General features: G+C 40.5%; 1 long non-coding RNA gene across 2 annotated transcripts in view; it reads left to right on the forward strand.

Annotated features, from left to right (window-relative positions):
• Window positions 1-23,723, forward strand: part of LOC110292185 (uncharacterized) — a 43,725-nt gene that overhangs the window by 14,541 nt on the left and 5,461 nt on the right. The window contains exon 3 of one of the 2 annotated variants that reach the window (XR_002377687.3): window positions 7,774-7,888. The exons of the other annotated variant lie outside the window; for it this stretch is intronic. This is a non-coding gene — a long non-coding RNA (uncharacterized LOC110292185). Of the gene's footprint in view, window positions 1-7,773; window positions 7,889-23,723 lie in introns of those variants that run through there. 2 annotated transcript variants of the gene reach the window in all.

The following is a 23,723-nucleotide window of genomic DNA, read 5'->3' on the forward strand; positions in this document are numbered from 1 at the left end:
TCCTGCAATTCTTTAAGGGACTTTTGTGTTTCCTCTTTATGGTCTTCTACCTGTTTAGCTGTGTTCTCCTGTATTTCTTTAAGTGAGTTATTAAAGTCCTTCTTGATGTTCTCTACCATCATCATGAGATATGCTTTTAAATCAGGGTCTAGCTTTTCGGGTGTGTTGGGGTGCCCAGGACTAGGTGGGGTAGGAGTGCTGCGTTCTGATGATGGTGAGTGGTCTTGATTTCTGTTAGTAGGATTCTTTTTTTTTTTTTTTTTTTTTTGGTTTTTCGAGACAGGGTTTCTCTGTGTAGCCCTGGCTGTCCTGGAACTCACTCTGTAGACCAGTCTGGTCTCGAACTCAGAAATCCACCTGCCTCTGCCTCCCGAGTGCTGGGATTAAAGGCGTGTGCCACCACGCCCGGCTGGTTAGTAGGATTCTTACATTTGCCTTTTGCCATGTGGTAATCTCTGGAACTAGTTGTTATAGTTGTCTTTGGTTAGAGTTTGTTCCTCAGGTGATTATGTTAGCCTCTATCAGCAGACCTGGGAGACTAGCTCTGTCCTTAGTTTTCAGGGGTCAGAGTACTCTCTGCAGGCAAGCTCTCCTTTTGCAGGGAAGGTGCCCAGATATCTGGTGTTCGAACCTGCCTCCTGGCAGAAGTTGTGTTCCACTCACCAGAGGTCTTAAGATCCTGTGGAGGGTCCTGTGGGGACCTCGGGGGTGTCCAGAAACTCCGCACTCAAGGAACCCTGGTGCTGGCATGGACCGGAAGGGACTTGTGACCCTGATCAGGCCGGGTTTTCTGCTTCCCTAATTAATGCAGTCTCAGGTCCCGCGCAATTTGATTGGATCAGATGCTGTGTTCCACTCACCAGAGATCTTAAGATCCCATGGGAGATCCTGTGGGGGTCCTTGAGGGGGCCCAGAGACTCTGTGGGCAAGGAACCCTGGTGCTGGCGTGGACCAGAAGGGACTTGTCTACTTATTTCTGAAGTCTAAAATTGATAGACTATTTCACTTGTCTTTCAGATACTTTTATTTTTATTAATAGGTGCATAGGCTAATTTCTAGCCTCACTACCCTAGGGAATAAATAAATTTTCAGAGTTGGAGACTGAAGAACTGAGTTCTTTGATAAATGAGTGTACTCTGTTGGATTGTTAAACTCAGGAGTTAATGTTATGAGTAAAGGGGAGAGGAGCAGGTCACCTGAATGTTCAAATGTGCTTTTCTAAGATGAGCTCCCTGTCACTCAGTGCTAAGCACCTCAAAGCTGAACATGGTGGTTTGAATGAGAACGTCTCCCACAGTCTTAAATATTTGAATTCGTCATCCCCCATTGGTTGCATTATTAGGAGGCTTTAAAGGTGTGGCCTTGGTGGAGAAGTATGTCACCCGGGATGGGCTTTGAGGTTCCAAAGTCTCATGCTCTTCCCACTTCTGCTCTCTGTGCTAGAGTATCTGATGTGAGCTGTCAGCATCAGTCTCCAGCCACTGTGTGTGCTACCTGTTGCCACACTGACCCTGCCGTTATGGACCCCAACTCTCTGGGTCCTTAAACCAAAATAAAATTGTTTCTCCCATAAGTTGCCTTGGTCATGGTGTTTTATTACAGAAAGAGGAAAGTAATGAACACATTGATTCCAAGCATTTTATTGGCCACTGGTTTCCCCAATGCTTTCTTTGCCTCCTCATCGCCTTTCATCCTTCCCTTCTCTTCCCTTCCCCTTCTATTTATGCTTCATTTATTGACATCCATTACCTATGAAATGTGCAGAATCCCAAGATGCCTACTTGGCTTATGAACCTAGGCCCCCAAAAGGAAATCTGACAGAACAGCGTGTTTAAAATTATGTTTGGATCACAGATTCTTTTTGAGAGTTGTTAATGGTGGTGAATTCTCTTGTCAGAAAAAATGCATGCAATTCTGATAGACAGCCCTTGAAATTCACCAATGAATGTTAGACTAGAAATCTATACCTTGAAGTACAGAGAAAATAAAATTAGATCTTGGCAGCATAGCCATTCTGTTTAGGTGATCAAGGGCAGTATTTTATGCCAAACATCAACAAATGAAATCTCTCTACCAGTTTGCTTAGATTGATATTACACTATATTATAGCCTGGGTGACAGAGACATCAGAAATGTGCTTTTCTCAGGCTGGAGGTTGGGAGTTGAAATTGAAGTACCATCATGTGTGGGTTCTGGTGAGAGTCTCTTTCTTACTTGTAAAAGCTAGTTTTCTTGACCCGTATTCATATGGTGGAGGGGATAGCTTGACCACACATTCTCTAATTCTTTATATAGGGACAATAATCTGATTATGAGGGCACTACTCTCATGATCTTATCTAACTCCCAAGCCTTCTAAATACCATCACATGAGTGCTAGTCATTCAAAACATGAAATAGGTGTTGAGGTGTATATGGGGGAAGGCACAGTTCTGTCCACTACAGCTTCCTTGGGGATTATGTCTGCCCAGACTCACAGAAATAGTGACTAGGGTTTCCTTAGCAATAGAAAACCCATAGTAGGTTATAAACACAAGCTATTGATGCTTCAGGGTGGTGTCATGAAATTATATGGAAACATGTTTAGTGATTCTTGTGGCAAAATGGTATAAATATTACTGTTATTGTTATAACAAATCAATACAAATTAATCAAAACAAATATCAATAATGAAAAGCATAGACTAATTATGTAATAAGGGAGGAAGAGAGGAATGAGGAAAGGAAAAGAAGAGAGGGGAAAGGAGAGCAAGAGAGAGATCAATAGAGAAAGTCAGAGAGAGAGAGAGAGAGAGAGAGAGAGAGAATGAATATGCACAGCCATTATCTTACCAGGTAAGACAAGCACTCATTGCAGAACATGCTCCTGTGATATTTTTTAACCTCTTGCATAAATGCATGTTTTTGAATTTCAAAAACAATTTCAGCATTTATTCTTTTATACTATTAGTTCATTGAGAGTTTTGTACATGTATTTTGATCACCTCTTCCTCTAATTTCTCATTTGGATGTTGAGTTATCCACTCATCCTCTTGTTTTTTTTAAACAAATATTTATTGATCACCTACCATGTGTGATGGCTGCAAAGAGGAAGAGGGGCAGGGTGACTGAAGGCTAATGATGACAGCTCCAGCTGGCTTCAGAGGCAGACAAGAGTATTAACAACTCTCACAAGCTCAGTACGGTGGCTCAGGTCCATAATCCCAACCCCTTTGGGACCGAAGCAGAAGGATTGGTGAAAGTTTGAGTTCAGCCTGGGCTACATAGTGAGTTCAAGGCCAGTGTCCCAATCCTGCCTTGACCAAACAAAATCAAACAAACAAAAAGCAGAGCGGTGATTGGGGCTGGAATCAAGGATGGCCACAGTGGGATTTTTGATGGGGTTTTGTTGTAGGAAGCTGCTGAGGTTTTAGACTGTGTTCAAACAATGAAAACTCAGCCTCATCCTCTGCCACCAATGCCTCTTTTCGTATGGAGTCCCACTGGATAGGCAGGGCCATGTTAGATCCCAGGGGTGTGGATGTGCAGAAAAAAATGGGGGACATGGACTAAGAGGGTGTACAGATTCCGAAGAATACTGAGGAAAACCTAGAGGATATCATTGAGCAGAAACAATCTTTGCTCCTTTTTGAGAATTAAGAAGTTTGTTAGACCAGAGGCAAACAACACAGAAATGATAACATGCAGTGGTATGGGAAAAGAAAGAAAATGGTTATATTCCGGAAACACCAAGGTGTTCTATAGTTACTGCTGCTGCTGCTGCTGTGTGTGTGTGTGTGTGTGTGCGCGTGTGCGCGCGCGCGCGTGCATGCACATAAGTAGACCAGTGAGCCAGATCTGCTTAATAATGCAACCCAGGACTAAGGTTTGATGGGAAGTGTGCACTTTACCATTTTTTATTCTCCTTTTTAGATGAATAATGTTAATAGTCTCATAGTCAATCCTTTATTCACAGTCAAATTGCAATTACAAGAATAGCCTGACTTAAAATGCCATCACATTGGCTTCTCTCCCACCCATCTCCTTTTCTGGACAACTGAATTTTCAGACATTAATATGAGCCAGTGACTGAAAAAAATTCCCTCTGTCAACCTGTTTATCTTGTTAGTGCCACGAATAATCAAATTCAATTGGATTAACTAAGCTGCAACACACTGTCAAAAGCCATTAGCAGTGTAAGAGCCTCAGGCCATGAAGAACTCTTCCTGTGTATCTTTAAGAGTTTTTCTCATGAAAGGAGAAGCTCAAAATAAAGGAAACAATATGTTTCATTTACAAGCTCAGAGTCCTTCAGGGTTAGGGTCAGCCTACTAACTATGGTTTAATTATTTTCTTCTCTTCCTTGAAGTTAGGGGCATCATTTTCTACTTAATTTTTCAAGTACAACGTTTTCTTGTTGAGATTAAAAATCATGCTGTATCATACAGTTTATTTTTCAAGGGGATGGAATGAGGAACCACGGTAAAAACTAATAGGCGAATCAGTACAGAATGCTCCCCTCTGCCATTTGAGAGAGATTTTGCCCTCTCCCTGGAGCCTCTGTGATAGTTTTTTTCAGGTTCAATGGCATCACACAGTTGCCAGTTTCCCGAAGTTTCTCAGTTAAAATGGTCGTCTACTGAAATTAACAAGGTGCCAATGACTCATGGGATTGTCAGGAGTAGAAAACATTGGAAGAACTAAAACAGAAAGAAACAAACAGACCACCCCCAACCCTTGCCACATCCCAAACAAAACATCTCTTGGTGAGACACAAATTGACCTGCACTTAAACAATTTCATGCTACTTGCAGCTGACTCTTTTCCTCTAAAGAAGGAAGTTGCAAACTAAAGAGACATATGATACCTTCTTATTTAACAACTTCTAGAATGCCAAGAGAATAGAGATTATCCCACCTGATGTATTCTCCATATGTGGACTGTCCCTGTTGAAATGGTCAACCAAGCTGGATACACAAGATACAGAAGCTCATATATCAATACGTACCCTTTTCCTTTGCACATAATTATCTCAGTCATGTGGTATCCATGGATGGAAGTGAGTGGGATGAAAACAGGGAAAGAAAGGGGAGGGGCTTAGTGCTTCCTATCTCTCCATTCTCACAAAAGGCTAGAGGACCACACTGACTGTGCCTAGGCACACCAGGAGTTCCTATGCCTAGGCACACCAGGAGTTCCTATGCCTCAGGGCTTCTGATTCTTCCAAGTGAAGTCGGTAGAAGGGCATGAGGTCTGGTTTTAAGAGAGTCATCTTACAGTCAAGATTTAGATAAATCCTTTAGGTTTAATCTTGATCTCTGTTTATAAAATGTACCGTGTTCTTCAGTGGCTAGCTTAGAGAGTTCTGTTTGCTACAAGCACTACCAAGGGTCCTTAAACATTACTTATGTGTTTCCCAGGAGATAATGCCTTAACACATTTAGTGTAGGTACAGAGGAAATAGATGGCAGGTAATCCAGGTTACATTATGGGAGCCACCCTGAATGTCCCTGATTATCTTCTCTGCCACGAGTTTATGATGACATCTGGGAATGTCTTAGACCTGGTTTCCCAACTTAAATACCCAGAATGATCTTTTATCTCTGGGTTTATGAACAAAATCGAGGACTTACTGAAATAACTGAAGGTATGCATTGGAGTGAAACCCGAGTTCCCACTATCTTAAGCACAATGACTTTTACAAATTTCAAGTAAAAACTTTTAGAATTTCTTTAAAAGTTTTACTCTTTCTTTCTAATTGGTGGATTAATAAATGACGTTTAGTAGTATCTTGTTCGGTGGTATTTTGTTTTCTTTTCATTTAAAAATCCACGTCCCCAAATTTTTCATCTGTATGACCCTTACTATCACCAATTGACCTTCACTAAGATGGTCAATTCTTTGTATGTTGGTTTCATTAATGACAAAAACCTTTGGTCACTGAAGGATTTTATTATGGTCTTTACGAAGTGTATTTAAAGAAAGGGACAGGCCATCACTCTGTTGGTCTCTGTGCTATCCAGAATGACTGGTCTGGCTTACTCTTAGATGGCCCTGATGGGTACATCTTTCATGTAAGAGCCAGGGAACATTATTAAAAATTTCCCTTGTATGGTGGAGGAATAACTGTGTTTGAATTGAATGGATCTTCCACCTGGTGGAAGCTTAAAGGCTGAGATATAGCCTGTGTAAACACAATGAAGTTTCCTCTCTGGCTGTTTTGGAGGCTCTGGGAATATCTGAAACATTCTAAAATATGCTCCAAGTGTGTGTGTGTGTGTGTGTGTGTGTGTGTGTGTGTGTGTGTGTGTGTGTGTTTTAAAAACAAGGAATAGTTTAATAACCACATTTTGGTATTTCAAGAAGAAATAACTTATGTAATCAAACAATCTTCAAGAATCAACAAACAGAAATGTATTGAATATCTACAGTGTACATGTTGGCCTGCCTATATTCTATAAGTAATTTGTTATCTGGTGTCATCTGTGATGTAGAGTGACTTTCACATATTTAAAAACATACTACAAAATGCTTATGGCTCCTGTTCTGGCAGGTAAGTGTGGCACAGTAAAGAAGCATGTGGCACTTTGAGAATAAATTGTGAGTGACTGTGTGTGAGGTGTGTACACACTGAGCACCAGGGTCTTCAGGTTCCCTCGGCTTTACAAATTTGGCAAATTGTTTTCTGATCCAAAGCCCCATTTTCTTAGAATATGAACACCCATAACTGTACATTCCTTCTGTGCATTTCTGATATGTCAATCTTAAAAAAATATTCTCATCCTAGGACCTCTCATGAGGACCCGAGCACCATCCTTTTGAAATGAAACCATGCAGAGTGTAGTGTTCCCCTCACTCCCTCCTCTCTGGGAACGAGGAGACTAACTGGGTAGCAATTAAACACACAGATGACTTAATCACAGAGACAAGCATTTGCAAACTCAGTGCGCTTTAGCCTCACCAACGCCACCCCTCCAGCCACAACCTCTGGAACTCTTCCAGCTGTTCATCGCAGCCCTCAAAGGTCTTTTGTTGTAATCCATTTGGATTGGGCTGCACTCTGACCTCTCTCCCATACTGTAGTAGCTTCAAATGAAGTTTTCCTGGCTGATTGTACTGTCTATGATGTACGTTCACCAACGTTCATAGAGTTTACCTAGACCTTTTCATTGAAAGCCTCTCACAGAAAAAAAAAAAAAAGAAATGCTTCTTCATGTTAGCCTTTAAATAATTCATGTATGTGCTGTGGAATGCTTGTTGTATGAGGCTGCACACTGCTACCTTAGTGACTTGTAATTTTAGTATTGCTTTTTAAAAAAATCCTACCTTCCTGTTTTATTTATTTGCTTTGTAGTAGTTATCACTACCAGACATCTTGTTGCTTTGAATCTTCTTTGCCCAGAATGAAAGCCCAGCAGATCAGGGATTTTTATGATCTTCATTCTCTTCTGTCTTCTGTGGCTGTCTCGTGGAGTATTTGTTCAATGGCTTGAACAAAGGAAGGATTAGTTTTTACCATTTTACTACTGTTATTATTAGCATCTTACTATTGTTATCCTTAGTGTTAGGTTGTGCATTATTGATTTAATTAGACCTTCTAAAAGCTGACTCAAGTTGAGTAGGAATGGCGTAGATTGCTTCACAGAGAGTGGTTTCAAGGGTCATTTTATATAATCGTAAACTAATATGTTGTCATCTGGCTGTTGTGAGAAAAATATACATGAATTGCTAGAATATTGCTGAAGATGCTGTTTACATCTTTGTGCAAACCAATGCAGAAATTTATCTCTGTTCAGTTGCAGTGACATCCGGACAATTGGCTGATTTTTCAACTTGTGGATCCTGGACAAACACCAGTGGGTGGAGTCTCTTCCTTCTTGTTGGCTATCCTAAACCTCTGTGTTGTGTAGTCCTGTTTGCTTAGACCTGCTTGCTTTGTAGCTTTTCCTTTGTTTATTTTTGTTGTTGAGCTGCAAGCTCATGTTGACTTACATTTCATGGCCTTCAAGACTCCTGCATCCTTTATTAGTGATGTAAAAACTGCTAAAAATTTAATAAATAAAGTTAGCAAATTCTTTGTTATTAACAGCAGTTTATAGAGACTGTGACGGCCATTCAATATTTTGAAATACTTTCTTAAAGCATTGTGTTAAGTGAAATATCAGACACAGAAACATCAATGTACTCGATTATGTGTTTCGACTTCATGGAAGCATAGGATAGTATTTAGCAGAATCTGGGAAATGTTCTGGAGAGTAGGGATGGAGAGAAGATGCCCATTGGGTACCAGGATATGGCAAAGAAAGAAGAAAAACTTCTAATGTCCTAAAGCAGAGTAAGATGACTATAATTAATAACATTTGAATAATATTTCCAGATAACTAGTACAGAGGATTTTGAATGCTCTCTATAAGAAGAAATGAAAAATATCTTAGGTAACATAAGAAACACCCATAATTAAGTCTATATTTCTGTGAGGTGTCACATATCCTGTAAATAGATAAAATTACTATATATACATCCATTAAAATTTTCTGGAAGAAAAGAATTTTTCTAAATATGGTTTGTTTGGATCTTCCAAAATTGCTCATTAATTTTCTAGCTAGAAAAACCAGAGCACAGAGTGTTCACATTTATCTCAATTTAAATGACTAGCTTTGGTGATGGTATAGTGATTAGCATAGCTGTCTTCCAAATTTAAAGAGCTGACTGAATTTAGGAGCCAGATAGAAACTCAGTTTTCAAATTCTTCCTCTAAAGTTACCATCTCTAGCTGACCTTCCTTTACTTAATTTAAACTTCTAATAAAAGACACATTTATTATAATATGTCTAGCTCATCAGCACATTCCTACCAATGGAATTACACCATAGATAAGCATTAAACTTAGGAGCATACTTGATATTCAAATGTAACTGCAGAAACAAAGCAAGACAGACTCACTCTGGAGTAAGACCTTCAATGCTAAAATTCTAGACTTAGCCATTTCTATCTGTAGGACTTGTCAATCATGCCTAGAACGCCTGTGCCCCATTTCTTCACGTTATGAAAGAAATGGGGGCATCTGTATCATTAGGCTGTTCTGAGAAACTGGTGAGATATAACATTTAGAGCCAGCAGTGAGTAATTGTTAGGTGTTCTCTTAGACCAGGTTCCAGGGAAGTGAGCTCAGGAACAGATGTGCTAAAACCAAACCTGCCATTTATACCCTCAAGTCCAGGGCAGGGGAAGTAAAAGGGAAATGGGCGGGGACCGAGGGAAGGCCAAAGTGACTGAACGTTTTTGTTTGTTCATTTACTTCAGAGCTTATCCCTGTGCTGTGCTGTCTCCATTAAGTTCAGTACAGTTTGTCCTTGACATGCATCAGGCCAACCTACACAGAGCCACAGTAAGAGCATGTTAACTACACCCTTGACCCAATCACTCCTGAATATTGGAGGATGACCTGTTGTCCCTTGTGACACTTATCTTACTATAAGGCCATTTTCATGCAGGTATGTGCTGCACTTTGAGTATGCTCCTCTTCAGTCCCTTTTGTTGCCACTTTCGCCCCCATCCATCCCAGAACAGGTTCACTTTTCTTTTTATGTGCACAAATGATTGAATGTAAGTATATAAAAACTAGGACCCATAAGTACAAGAAAACACAATTTGCTAAAGGACATACTACACTTCTTTGAAATGTTATTTGACTTTTTTTTTTATGTAGCATACACACACACACACACACACACACAAGCATGTGAGTGCCATAATGTGCATGAAGATGATCTGTGCGCATGCATCCATGCATGTGTAAGTGCGATGTCTTTAGAAGACTACTAGCGGGAGGAGTTGGTTGTTTTTATCATGTCCACTCTGGGGATCCAACTCAGGTTATCAGGTTTGGCCTGAACATCAGGGATAGCAGCAAGGGCTTTTATCCACTACTTGCTGGGCCCATGTTGTTCTTCTTTTCCTTCCTTCCTTCCTTCCTTCCTTCCTTCCTTCCTTCCTTCCTTCCTTCCTTCCTTCCTTCCTTCCTCCCTCCCTCCCTCCCTCCCTCCCTCCCTCCCTCCCTCCCTCCTCCTTCCTTCCTCCCTCCCTCCCTCCCTTTCTCCCTCCCTTCTTCCTTCCTTCCTTCCTTCCTTCCTTCCTTCCTTCCTTCCTTCCTTCCTCCCTCACTCCCTCCCTCCCTCCTTCCTTCCTTCCTTCCTCTCTCCCTCCCTCCCTCCCTCCCTTCTTCCTTCCTTCCTTCCTTCCTTCCTTCCTTCCTTCCTTCCTTCCTTCCTTTCTCTCTCTTTCTTTCCATTTGTATTCCCTTTCTTTTTTATTGGTTCTTTTATATATATACATTTCAAATGCTATCCCCTTTCTCAGTTTCCCCTCCACAACCCCCTATCCCATCCCCCCTGCTTCTATGAGGGTGCTTACTCCCCCAACCACCCATCCACCCACTCCCACCTCACTGTCCTAACATTCCCCTCTGCTGGTGTCATGGAGCCTCCACAGGACCAAACATAATATTTCTATTGATTCTCTGTGAATCTCACATCATGTGCCCTGATCACACTAATTTCCCAGTCCTTTCATATCTGCTCCCCACTCTTGTGATCCCCCTACAAAATAAAGAAGAAACAAGTATTTTTTAAGCTTTAATTCCCACTTTGTGTTGATGTGGTGGGATCCTGTCAATCAATATTATTTGCCCATTAAATCTTTCTTCTACCTTGACTGACATCCAAGATCAATGTGTGGTAAGCCTTAGAAACCTGTACCTGCTTTGATGTGCTTTGAAACCTTCCAGGTGTTCAAAGAGAAGTGACATACTGGTCTTAGTTTTCCATTAAAGTTGAACAGGTCTGATGCTTTCCTCTCAGGAAGGGGGAGCAGGGTGGGAAAAGTCAACTCAGGGCCTAGGTTCACACTGTTCTACTGAACCCCGCTTCCATGCCTCAATCTGCTCTCTCCATTTACAGTTCTCTTACTGCACTCTCTATCCAAGTCCTCAAACTCCTCCAAGATCTTTGCAAGCCCCACTTTTCTGTGAAATCTCCCAACTCCTTCCTTTGTACAATCACCAACTGCACTTGAAAACTGTGTGTGCTCCTAAATTGAATCGCACTATTCTAAAATCTGCCATTGTTTACACTGTATATGCATAGTCTCTTATGCAGAAAACATGCAGAGCATAGATCATTAGCTCTTTGGAATCAAATACCATAGAGTATGATCTTTCTTGGACTTTCTGTGCCTAACGTTTCTGGCACACACAGGTGTCTGAACAGATTCTATCGGAGCTGGAATTTCCAGTTGAGGTGTCAGGAACAATTCTGTAATCCACAAATCAGCAAGTAATTTTAGTCTGGGACACTGTCTATCTTATTTCTCAACAGCATCTCTAGCACCTGACGTGACACCTAATGCATAGTAAGTTGCTGAACCAACAGTTTGACCCATTTTTCTCACAAAGTTGGTGCAGAGACACAATGTCCTCTCCTACCTGGATAACGTTACTGTGAGAATGCTGTCATTTAAGAAAGCAGAGCCATGTCAAGAATTGAGAAAGTCTTAGTCAAAAATCATGATGTGGTGACTTGTTCCATCAGGGTACTCATAAATTTCTTCTTTCAGACTCTCAACGATTAAATTTGGCAGAAATCGAGATTCCCATGACTTTTCTACCTTCTTGCTTTATGGGCTCACATTACAACTAATGGTTAAATGGAATTCTTATAAACAATGTTTTATGTGAAGACTGAGGAGCAGCCCGATGAGCTAATGGGCCAGGTGTGCTGTACCTAACTCACATTCCTCTCTGCCTGGCAGCGCTTCAACCATTGCTTTTAAATTTAATGGTCTTTGGCCAACCTTTCCGTACACCTAGGGGATTCTTTTATTTTTTTCTGAGTACACACCCTTTCACACCCAGTCACCTACCCACTCATCCACATATTTTTCCTACTTCATCTTACTTCACAGTGGATCTTAGCGACACGTTTCTTCTCCCACAAATGTCTCCGTGCATTCTTCAGTCATCTTGGTGATATGCTGTTATTGAACAAATAGACCGTGAGTCAGACTGTCAAATAGAGTATAACTTCTTTAAGATTAGAATGATGGAGGGGCCCCTGGGAAAGTAAAAGAGGTAGAAACCTTCCAGAAATCATCTCACAGAAACTGTGTGGCATTTTCATTACTCTGATCAATAAAACATGGTCTTCACTTCAAAAGAAGCTTATCTGCATGACCTCATTTGGTGACATAATTCACAACTATCTAAAGATGGAAATAATATCTATCAGTTGATAAATGGACAAGATAATCGACATAATAAGGAATACTTTCTTCAAATATTTCACAACAGTGATGAATCTTGAACACAAGATAAGTGAAGGAGATAACTACAGACTACTACGCATTATATGATTCCGTTGATATGAAATGTCCATGAAGGGCCAATCTATGAAGACAATACAGTAGAGGAGTACACTGGAGAAGGTTCTGATTCAATGTTGAGAGCTAAAGGATACAGGGCTTCTAAGATGAAATTTCTTAAAGATGGACTAAAGGATACAGGGCTTAAAGAGCTAAAGGATACAGGGCTTCTAAGATGAAATTTCTTAAAGATGGACTGTGGTAACTGCTACATATCCACTGAGCTGGATGCAGTAAGTAGCCAAACTGTAATAATCTGCTAAGGTTTTCATTCCAAAGCATCACAAACTGAGTAGGTTAAACAACCCAATTTTCTATTTTGTATTTATTTATTTATTTATTTATTTATTTATTTATTTATTTATTTATTTCTGGAGGCTGGGACTCTGGGATCAAAGTGCTGGTAGAGTTGATTCCTTCTGAGGGGTGTGAGGGAGGGATCTGTTTCAGGTCCCTAACCTGACCTTGTAGATGACCACCTTTTGTCAAAATTCTCATATTCCCTCCTATAGCCCTCATAGCTATCTGAATATGTCTGTGTCTGAGGTTTCCCTTCCTAGGAAGTTACTGGGGAGGAATTCTGATCAGTTTGAAAGGAAGGCTTTAACCATTTTAGTCAATGAGGCAAGTAGGCAATTCTGTTTGTGGAAGGACAGAGGCAGGTTCACTGAGAACACAATACCCACTGCACTTTTTCTTTGGTTAAGGGAGAGTGATGTTTTGATTTCAGTAGTTTCTCTTGCATGGAATATTATGGCATTATTATTATTATTGGATTATTTTCTTTAAGATGTCATTTTGTGATGTTGTTAAAAACCCTAGGGCTGGGAAAAATGCAGTCATTACACTTTTCTGATCCGAATTAGAGCTAGCAAAGGAACTGCAGACAGATCATGTTTATGAAACACATAGTACAGTATGGGCCGTGAAAGTAGATGGAAAGCTCACAGGAGAAGTGGAAGAGTGTTCATCTGTTTGTTCTTACAAGGCAGGCCTTATGTATTACAGAATAAAACATTTATTTATTTATTTATTTTAACATGAGCCAATTTTGAAGTACTATTTCCTTTAAAATGTGGCTGGCAGTGTTGGGTGGGAGTATGGGTAACTGTAATAGGAACACCAGGAAAGCTGAAACAGGAAGATGGTGAGTTTTAGGCCAGTCTGAGACTCTATCTGAAAAGCAAGTAGAAAACATGGAAAACAAAATCATCCAAGAAAGGTGCCAATATCAACTATTATATATATATATATATATATATATATATATATATATATATATATATATATATATACTGAACATACTGATGGAATAATTCTTCCCATCAAGTCTTTAGTCTTTAAATTGCTGCTTTATCTATTTTCATGAGTCTGAGTTTTATAACAAGCCTATAGGATTTACTGTCCATTACCATTGAGTAACATGACCCTCTGCAGATAGAACAGCTTATAGTATCTTCATCATTTTGCCTCAGACACCTTTTTGAATGTGACTTGCTCCGGAAGCCTGGGTTTTCTCCCATTTTTAACCTTCTTTCATACAATTTTAAAGCTGCCATGTCAGATCTCAGGCATGAGGTTAATTTAGGGCCTGCAAACAGCAGAGGAAAACAGCAACTTCTTGCTTTACCATAGATTTTATTATAGATTTGTTATTTCTTAAAATTAGAATTATGCCTTGAGGGCCTTTTAGTGGTTAGTATAGTCTAATTATTATGGTGGAATGGATAACATATATTTTATCATATTTGCTCTGTTTATAGAACTAACTTTTACTTCCTTGCCTATGTGTTGGGAGCAAAACAATGTTAAGAAAAATAAGGAAGGAATAAAAGAAATAAGAGATTCCCAAATAAGGAACGAAGAGAAATGATAGATTCGCAAAGAAAAGACCTTGTGACTAAAATTTTACAACAGATCAAACTTCTTTTGACATTTGTCCTCAATTTCAAAACTTCCTGCCGTGTTCTTTCATCTCTGCTCTCACACCCGAGTGTGCATCTCCCCACCAGGGGCTGTTGATTTTAGATTAGATAAAGCCCCCCACATTGTCCTGAGGTGCAGCCGACTCAGGAGCATTTTCCTTGCAAACTGAATCACAGACAGGGTGATGTCAACTCTCAGCTCGTGAGCCAAGGATAGTTAGGTACTGTTATGAAACTTGAATGTGTGCAGACCATGTTCTTTTAATGACACACACACCCAAAGGCCAAGTTCTGCTGACTTATGAACGATAGAAGAAAATGGTCACATTACAGTTTTGTTTTGCGTGCTGCATAAGCATAAATCCACCTGGTGCCAGCTTTGGGCTCTTTGCTGTGTATTTCCTTGTACACATCACATTCCAGCCTTCCAGTTCCTCCATCTCAAAACTCTGGGACCACACTTGATTGTCTTGTTTTTCCCACCAGCAAATGCTGGCAGCATTAGCTCAAGCATCTACTAGGAAGCTAACCATTTCTTGCTGATTCTCAAGATTCCAAGCCACTCATTTAGACCACTGCAATGACCTCTTGTATAGAGGTTCTACTTCTGGGTTGTTGCTCTGCAGTCAAAAACAAAACATAACTACAGTGATTCCAACAGCATGTCTGTCATAAAACACAAGATTGAAAACTGGTCCTGTATCTGCTAAACATCCTTCAGTGGGTTTCCATCATTATGCAGAATAAAAGATAGCGAATAATGGCTCACAATGTTCTCTTCCAAGGATCCCCACTCTCTGTGAACTCACCTTGTGCTCTCTACACATTGGCTATCCGTCTTCTCCATAGGACCCTCGACTTTGCCTTCCTCGGGTTCTTGCTAAAATGTTGACTTCTTTTTTATAGAGATGCTATTTAAAACTGACCCCTGCCTCCCTTGCTGATGTCCATCATCCTACTTCTTTATTGTTCTTATGGTATAATTCATATATTTCAGGTATTTCTCCTGATTTCAAGACATAGTGATTTTTAAAAATATGTTCATTGCTGCATTTACCGAGCCTAGAATAGTGCTGGTTTATATTGTACCTTTCAACAAATGTGAAGTTCATGTTTTCCAGAAAAGAGTTACTTATGATTGTCCTTGAGACTCCTCAAGTGAATATAATTTTAATTTGGACTAAAACCAGAGATTAGAACCACTGTCTCTGCATCCTTCTCCTCCACCCCCCCCCAGGCTAGCCAAGAAGGTTGGCCAAACACAATATGGAAATATTCATCATGGTGTTCCAGAACAGGAGAGAAGATACTGAGAACATACTACAGAGCTGTGGTTTTGAACCTTCCTAATGCTGTGACCCTTTAATGCAGCTCCTCATGTTGTGGTAACTCTCAGCCATAAAATCTGTTTCATTGCTACTTCATACTTTTGCTGTTGCTATGAATCATAGTTTAAATATTTTTGGAAGTAGAGTGTCACAGTGGGGCCATGACCCAAAGGTTAAGAAACACTGCTCCTCAGGCACTGTGCTAGTCTCCCAGAACCCTTCTGCCCTCTCTGCAGCAGTCCTGAGAGCTGATGTTTGGCTTCAGTGAGGACCATGAAAGATTGCAAGTTTAAAACATTGGTGGCTTGAGTTAAATTCCTCCTAGGAGAAATAGTGTTTCAGTAAACAAATAACTGGTCACTGATGTCACAGAGGTCACATTAAACACCGAGCTCCTAATTCAGATCCACGGATGTCAACAAGAAATGCAACGGAGTGGGAATAAAGCAGGACAGTGGTTTTCCAAGGGGTGGGTGGGTGGGGGGAGTGCGTGTGTTAGACTCATGCAAACACCTGCACTATTATGTCATCTCTAGTCTTGCCCCATCCTTGTGATCCCAGCTGTGGTAAGCGCTTTTTTGATCCCATTGTAAATTGTCACAATCACAAAAGAGGATCTTTGCTTTTTAAAAAAAGAGACACGAGATGCTGTGCCTACTAACCCCTCATCAACATGCCAGGCAGCTTAAGAAACTGCGCTGAATCAGAAAGCAACACAGGCTGCCAATTTGCACATGTCAAAGTTTCTTAGCACTATTCAAAGTTTGCTTTGACTACCAAAGCCCATGATGGTAGCTCAGAATTTCCAGCAAATCTGCAACGAAGTATCTGGCAGGAGGCTTTTGTGTTTTGTTTCCCTTCACAAATTTCCCTGAGATTTCTCCTGACTTCTGACACCCATTATGTCATGTCTCATCATGTTGAGCCAAGCACGGTGGAAACACTAGGAAGGAAACTGGAAGACGAAGTGTCCGTGTAGAACTTGTCCTTGAACAAATAGCTGCTGATTACATGTTGCGTATGGCCATGGGTGTTAACACCGGAGACATCTGTACTGGTCACTCTAGAGGGTTAAAGCATTAAATCTGGTTGTTATGAAATTGAGGGGAAGGAACAGTTAGAACAGATAGAAGAAACAGATGAGGTAAAATCAGGCACGCTCTGTGATGGTGTGGATATGAAGTGTCCTCACAAAAGGCTTGGTTTCCAGCCATGGTGCTCAAGAATGATGGTTGAGTCAGGGCAACAGTAGTGTAATTGATGGAGGTTTCCATAGGGAATGGTCCATGAAGAGACTGAATCTAGTTGGAAGATATAAACCACAGGAATTTTCCCTGTAAGATATATCTGGTTCCTGGACACCTTTTGTCTCTCTGCTTGCTTCTTGGCCACCAGAAAGTGAGCAGTTTTATTTCGCAATACTCTCTCTGCCATTGCATTTGTCCCTGATGTAGGTCCAAAGTGAAAGAGTCAAGAAATACTTCTATCCCTTGGTCAGTAAGTAAAATTAAACAGAAAGATTTTAAGCACGTTAGCAGGGCTAACTTAATCCCTACTTAGGAAGCAGAGGCAGGAAAATCTCTGAGTATAAGGCCAGCCTGATCTACATAGTGAACTTTAGGCCACTCAGGGCTATATGGTGACACCCCATCTCAAAGTAAAAAAAAAAGAGAGAAAAGAAAAAAACCTGTCTTATTTGAATATCTGCTCTGTGATGTTTGAAACTGCAACAAGTACTTCCAAGAAATATGCATATCTGTGCACGTGAGGAATTAGCTTGTGGTGCCCTGGCGTGTTTCTTTGGAGAAATGTATAACAATAATATTACTCACAGCTGTGTCATCTCTGGAACAGGCATGGCCATCAGGAACAGTTCCAGTCTCTCTTTTTTTTAAATAATTTTTAATATTTTTTATTACATATTTTCCTCAATTACATTTCCAATGCTATCCCAAAAGTCCCCCATAGTGCCCCCCACTTCCCTACCCACCCATTCCCATTCTTTTGGCCCTGGCATTCCCCTATATTGGGGCATACAAAGTTTGTATGTCCAATGGGCCTCTCTTTCCATTGATGGCCGACTAGGCCATCTTTCGATACATATGCAGCTAGAGACAAGAGCTCCGGGGTTCTGGTTAGTTCATCATGTTGTTCCAACTATAGGGTTGCAGATCCCTTTAGCTCCTTGGGTACTTTCTCTAGCTTCTCCATTGGGAGCCCTGTGATACATCCAATAGCTGACTGTGAGCATCCACTCCTGTGTTTGCTAGGCCCCTGCATAGTCTCACAAGAGACAGTTATATTTGGGTCCTTTCAGCAAAATCTTGCTAGTGTATGCAATGGTGTCCGCTTTTAGAAGCTGATTATGGGATGGATCCCTGGATACGGCAGTCTCTAAATGGTCCATCCTTTCATCATAGCTCCAAACTTTGTCTCTGTAACTCCTTCCATGGGTGTTTTGTTCCCAATTCTAAGAAGGGGCACACTGTCCACATTTTGGTCTTCATTCTTCTTGAGTTTCATGCGTTTAGCAAATTGTATCTTATATCTTGGGTATCCTAAGTTTTGGGCTAATATCCACTTATCAGTGAATACATATTGTGTGAGTTCCTTTGTGATTGTGTTACCTCACTCAAGATGATGCCCTCCAGGTCCATCCATTTGGCTAGGAATTTCATAAATTCATTCTTTTTAGTAGCTGAGTAGTACTCCATTGTGTAAATGTACCATAATTTCTGTATCCATTCCTCTGTTGAGGGACATCTGGGTTCTTTCCAGCTTCTGGCTATTATAAATAGGGCTGCTATGAACATAGTGGAGCATGTGTCCTTTTTACCGGTTGGGACATCTTCTGGATATATGCCCATGAGAGGTATTGCTGGATCCTCCAGTAGTACTATGTCCAATTTTCTGAGGAACCGCCAGACTGATTTCCAGAGTGGTTGTACAAGCTTGCAATCCCACCAACAATGGAGGAGTGTTCCTCTTTCTCCATATCCTCGCCAGCATCTGCTGTCACCTGAATTTTTGATCTTAGCCATTCTGACTGGTGTGAGGTGGAATCTCAGGGTTGTTTTGATTTGCATTTCCCTGATGATTAAGGATGTTGAACATTTTTTCAGGTGCTTCTCTGCCATTCGGTATTCTTCAGGTGAGAATTCTTTGTTCAGTTCTGAGCCCCATTTTTTAATGGGGTTATTTGACTTTCTGGAGTCCAACTTCTTGAGTTCTTTATATATATTGGATATTAGTCCCTTATCTGATTTAGGATAGGTAAAGATCCTTTCCCAATCTGTTGGTGTTTTTTTTGTCTTATTGATGGTGTCTTTTGCCTTGCAGAAGCTTTGCAGTTTCATGAGGTCCCACTTGTCAATTCTCAATCTTACAGCACAAGCCATTGCTGTTCTATTCAAGAATTTTTCCCCTGTGTCCATATCTTCAAGGCTTTTCCCCACTTTCTCCTCTATAAGTTTCAGTGTCTCTGGTTTTATGTGAAGTTCCTTGATCCACTTAGACTTGACCTTAGTACAAGGAGATAGGAATGGATCGATTTGCATTCTTCTACATGTTAACAACCAGTTGTGCCAGCACCATTTGTTGAAAATGCTGTCTTTCTTCCACTGGATGTTTTTAGCTCCCTTGTCGAAGATCAAGTGACCGTAGGTGTGTGGGTTGATTTCTGGGTCTTCAATTCTATTCCATTGGTCTATTTGTCTGTCACTATACCAGTACCACGCAGTTTTAATCACAATTGCTCTGTAGTAAAGCTTTAGGTCCGGCATGGTGATTCCAACAGAGGTTCTTTTATCCTTGAGAAGAGTTTTTGCTATCCTAGGTTTTTTGTTATTCCAGATGAATTTGCAGATTGCACTTTCTAATTCGTTGAAGAATTGAGTTGGAATTTTGATGGGGATTGCATTGAATCTGTAGATTGCTTTTGGCAAGATAGCCATTTTTACAATGTTGATCCTGCCAATCCATGAGCATGGGAGATCTTTCCATCTTCTGAGATCTTCTATAATTTCTTTCTTCAGAGACTTGAAGTTTTTATTATACAGATCTTTCACTTCCTTAGTTAGAGTCACACCAAGATATTTTATATTATTTGTGACTATTGAGAAGGGTGTTGTTTCCCTAATTTCTTTCTCAGCCTGTTTATTCTTTGTGTAGAGAAAGGCCATTGATTTGTTTGAGTTAATTTTATATCCAGCTACTTCACCGAAGCTGTTTATCAGGTTTAGGAGTTCTCTGGTGGAATTTTTAGGGTCACTTATATATACTATCATATCATCTGCAAAAAGTGATATTTTGACTTCATCTTTTCCAATTTGTATCCCTTTGATCTCCTTTTGTTGTCGAATTGCTCTGGCTAGGACTTCCAGTACAATGTTGAATAGGTATGGAGAAAGTGGACAGCCTTGTCTAGTCCCTGATTTTAGAGGGATTGCTTTAAGCTTCTCACCATTTACTTTGATGTTGGCTACTGGTTTGTTGTAGATTGCTTTTATCATGTTTAGGTATGGGCCTTGAATTCCTGATCTTTCCAAGACTTTTATCATGAATGGGTGTTGGATCTTGTCAAATGCTTTTTCCGCATCTAATGAGATGACCATGTGGTTTTTGTCTGAGTTTGTTTATATACTGGATTATGTTGATGGATTTCCGTATATTGATCCATCCCTGCATCCCTGGGATGAAACCTACTTGGTCAGGTTGGATGATTGTTTTGATGTGTTCTTGGATTCGGTTAGCAAGAACTTTATTGAGGATTTTTGCATCAATATTCATAAGGGATATTGGTCTGAAGTTTTCTATCTTTGTTGGGTCTTTTTGTGGTTTAGGTATCAGAGTAATTGTGGCTTCATAGAATGAGTTGGGTAGAGTACCTTCTGTTTCTATTTTGTGGAATAGTTTGTGAAGAACTGGGATTAGATCTTCTTTGAAGATCTGATAGAACTCTGCACTAAACCCATCTGGTCCTGGGCTTTTTTTGGTTGGGAGACTATTAATGACTGCTTCTATTTCTTTGGGGGATATAGGGCTGTTTAGATCATTAACCTGATCTTGATTCAACTTTGGTACCTGGTATCTGTCTAGGAACTTCTCCATTTCATCCAGGTTCTCCAGTTTTGTTGAGTATAGCCTTTGGTAGAAGGATCTGATGGTGTTTTGGATGTCTTCAGGATCTGTTGTTATGTCTCCTTTTTCATTTCTGATTTTGTTAATTAGGATGCTTTCCCTGTGCCCTCTAGTGAGTCTGGCTAAGGGTTTATCTATCTTATTGATTTTCTCAAAGAACCAGCTCCTTGATTGGTTGATTCTTTGAATAGTTCTTCTTGTTTCCACTTGGTTGATTTCGCCCCTGAGTTTGATTATTTCCTGCCTTCTACTCCTCTTGGGTGAATTTGCTTCCTTTTGTTCTAGTGCTTTTAGGTGTGTTGTCAAGCTGCTAATGTGTGCTCTCTCTAGTTTCTTTTTGGAGGCACTCAGAGCTATGAGTTTTCCTCTTAGAAATGTTTTCATTGCATCCCATAAGTTTGGGTATGTTGTGGCTTCATTTTCATTGAACTCTAAAAAGTCCTTAATTTCTTTCTTTATTCCTTCCTTGAGCAAGGTTGCATTGAGAAGAGTGTTATTCGGTTTCCACGTGAATGTTGGCTTTCTATTATTTATTTTGTTATTGAAGATCAGCCTTAGTCCATGGTGATCTGATAGGATGCATGGGACAATTTCAATATTATTGTATCTGTTGAGGCCTGTTTTGTGACCAATTATGTGGTCAATTTTGGAGAAAGTACCATGAGGTGCTGAGAAGAAGGTATATCCTTTTGTTTTAGGATAGAATGTTCTGTAGATATCTGCCAGATCCATTTGATTCATAACTTCTGTTAGTTTCACTGTGTCCCTGTTTAGTTTCTGTTTCCATGATCTGTCCATTGGTGAAAGTAGTGTGTTGAAGTCTCCCACTATTATTGTGTGAGGTGCAATGTGTGCTTTGAGATTTACTAAAGTTTCTTTAATGAATGTGGCTGCCTTTGTATTTGGAGCATAGATATTCAGGATTGATAGTTCCTCTTGGAGGATTTTACCTTTGATGAGTATGAAGTGTCCCTCCCTGTCTTTTTTGATGACTTTGGGTTGGAAGTCAATCTTATCAGATATTAGAATGGCTACTCCAGCTTGTTTCTTCATACCATTTGCTTGGAAAATTGTTTTCCAGCCTTTCATTCTGAGGTAGTGTCTATCTTTTTCTCTGAGATGAGTTTCCTGTAAGCAGCAAAATGTTGGGTCTTGTTTGTGTAGCCAGTTTGTTAGTCTATGTCTTTTTATCTGGGATATGAGTCCATTGATATTAAGAGATATTAAGGAAAAGTAATTGTTGTTTCCTGTTATTTTTGTTGTTAAAGTTGGCATTTTGTTCTTGTGGCTGTCTGCTTTTAGGTTTGTTGAGGGATTACCTTCTTGTTGTTTCTAGGGCGTGGTTCCTGTCCTTGTATTGTTTTTTTCCTGTTATTATCCTTTGAAGGGCTGGATTCGTGGAGAAATAATGTGTGAATTTGGTTTTGTCGTGGAATACTTTGGTTTCTCCATCTATGTTAATTGAGAGTTTAGCTGGGTATAGTAGCCTGGGCTGGAATTTGTGTTCTTTTAGTGTCTGTATAACATCTGTCCAGGATCTTCTGGCTTTCACAGTCTCTGGTGAAAAATCTGGTGTAATTCTGATAGGCTTGCCTTTATATGTTACTTGGCCTTTTTCTCTTACTGCTTTTAGTATTCTATCTTTATTTAGTGCATTTGTTGTTCTGATTATTATGTGTTGGGAGGTATTTCTTTTCTGGTCCAGTCTATTTGGAGTTCTGTAGGCTTCTTGTATGTTCATGGGCATCTCTTTCTTTAGATTTGGGAAGTTTTCTTCTATAATTTTGTTGAAGATGTTTGCTGGTCCTTTGAGTTGAAAATCTTCATTCTCATCCACTCCTATTATCCGTAGGTTTGGTCTTCTCATTGTGTCCTGTATTTCTTGGATGTTTTGAATTAGGATTTTTTTGCATTTTCCATTTTCTTTGATTGTTGTGCTGACGTTCTCTATGGAATCTTCTGCACCTGAGATTCTCTCTTCCATCTCTTGTATTCTGTTGCTGATGCTCGCATCTCTGGTTCCAGATTTCTTTCCTAGGGTTTCTATCTCCAGCGTTGCCTCACTTTGGGTTTTCTTTATTGTGTCTACTTCCCTTTTTAGGTCTTGGATGGTTTTATTCAATTCCATCACCTGTTTGGTTGTGTTTTCCTGCAATTCTTCAAGGGATTTTTGTGTTTCCTCTTTAATGTCTTCTACTTGTTTAGCAGTGTTCTCCTGTATTTCTTTAAGTGAATTATTTAAGTCCTTCTTGATGTCCTCTACCATCATCATGAGATATGATTTTAGATCCGTGTCTAGCTTTTCCGGTGTGTTGGGGTGCCCTGAACTGGGCGAAGTGGGAGTGCTGGGTTCTGATGATGGTGAGTGGTCTTTGTTTCTGTTAGTAGGATTATTATGTTTACCTTTCGCCATCTGGTAATCTCTGGGGTTAGGTGTTATCGTTGTCACTGTTTAAAGATTGGAGCAGACTCTGTGTTCCACTCACCCGAAGTCTCAAAATCCTGTGGCGGGTGTCGTGGGTAGCTGGCGGGTGTCAGCCGACCCTGCGCTCTAGCTACCCAGGTGCTGGTCCGGCCGGAAGAGGCCTGTGGCCCTACTCAGGCCGGTTTTCTGCTTCCCTAACTAATGCAGTCTCAGGTCCCACGCGCAATTGGATTGGAGCAGAAGCTGTGTTCCACTCACCAGAAGTCTTAAGATCCTGTGGCGGGGGTCGTGGGTAGCTGGCGAGTGTCAGCCGACCCTGCGCGCCCTAGCTACCCTGGTGCTGTTCTGACTTGAAGAGGCTTGTGGCCCTACTCAGGCCGGATTTCTGCCTCCCCAACCAAAGCAGTCTCAGGTCCCGCGTGATTGGACTGGAGCAGAAGCTGTGTTCCACTCACCAGAAGTCTCAAAATCCTGTGGCGGGTGTCGTGGGTAGCTGGCGGGTGTCAGCAGAC

Source organism: Mus caroli, unplaced genomic scaffold (genome assembly GCF_978045245.1).
Source record: "Mus caroli unplaced genomic scaffold, Mus_caroli_1 scaffold_6, whole genome shotgun sequence".
Classification (NCBI taxonomy): Eukaryota; Metazoa; Chordata; class Mammalia; order Rodentia; family Muridae; genus Mus; species Mus caroli.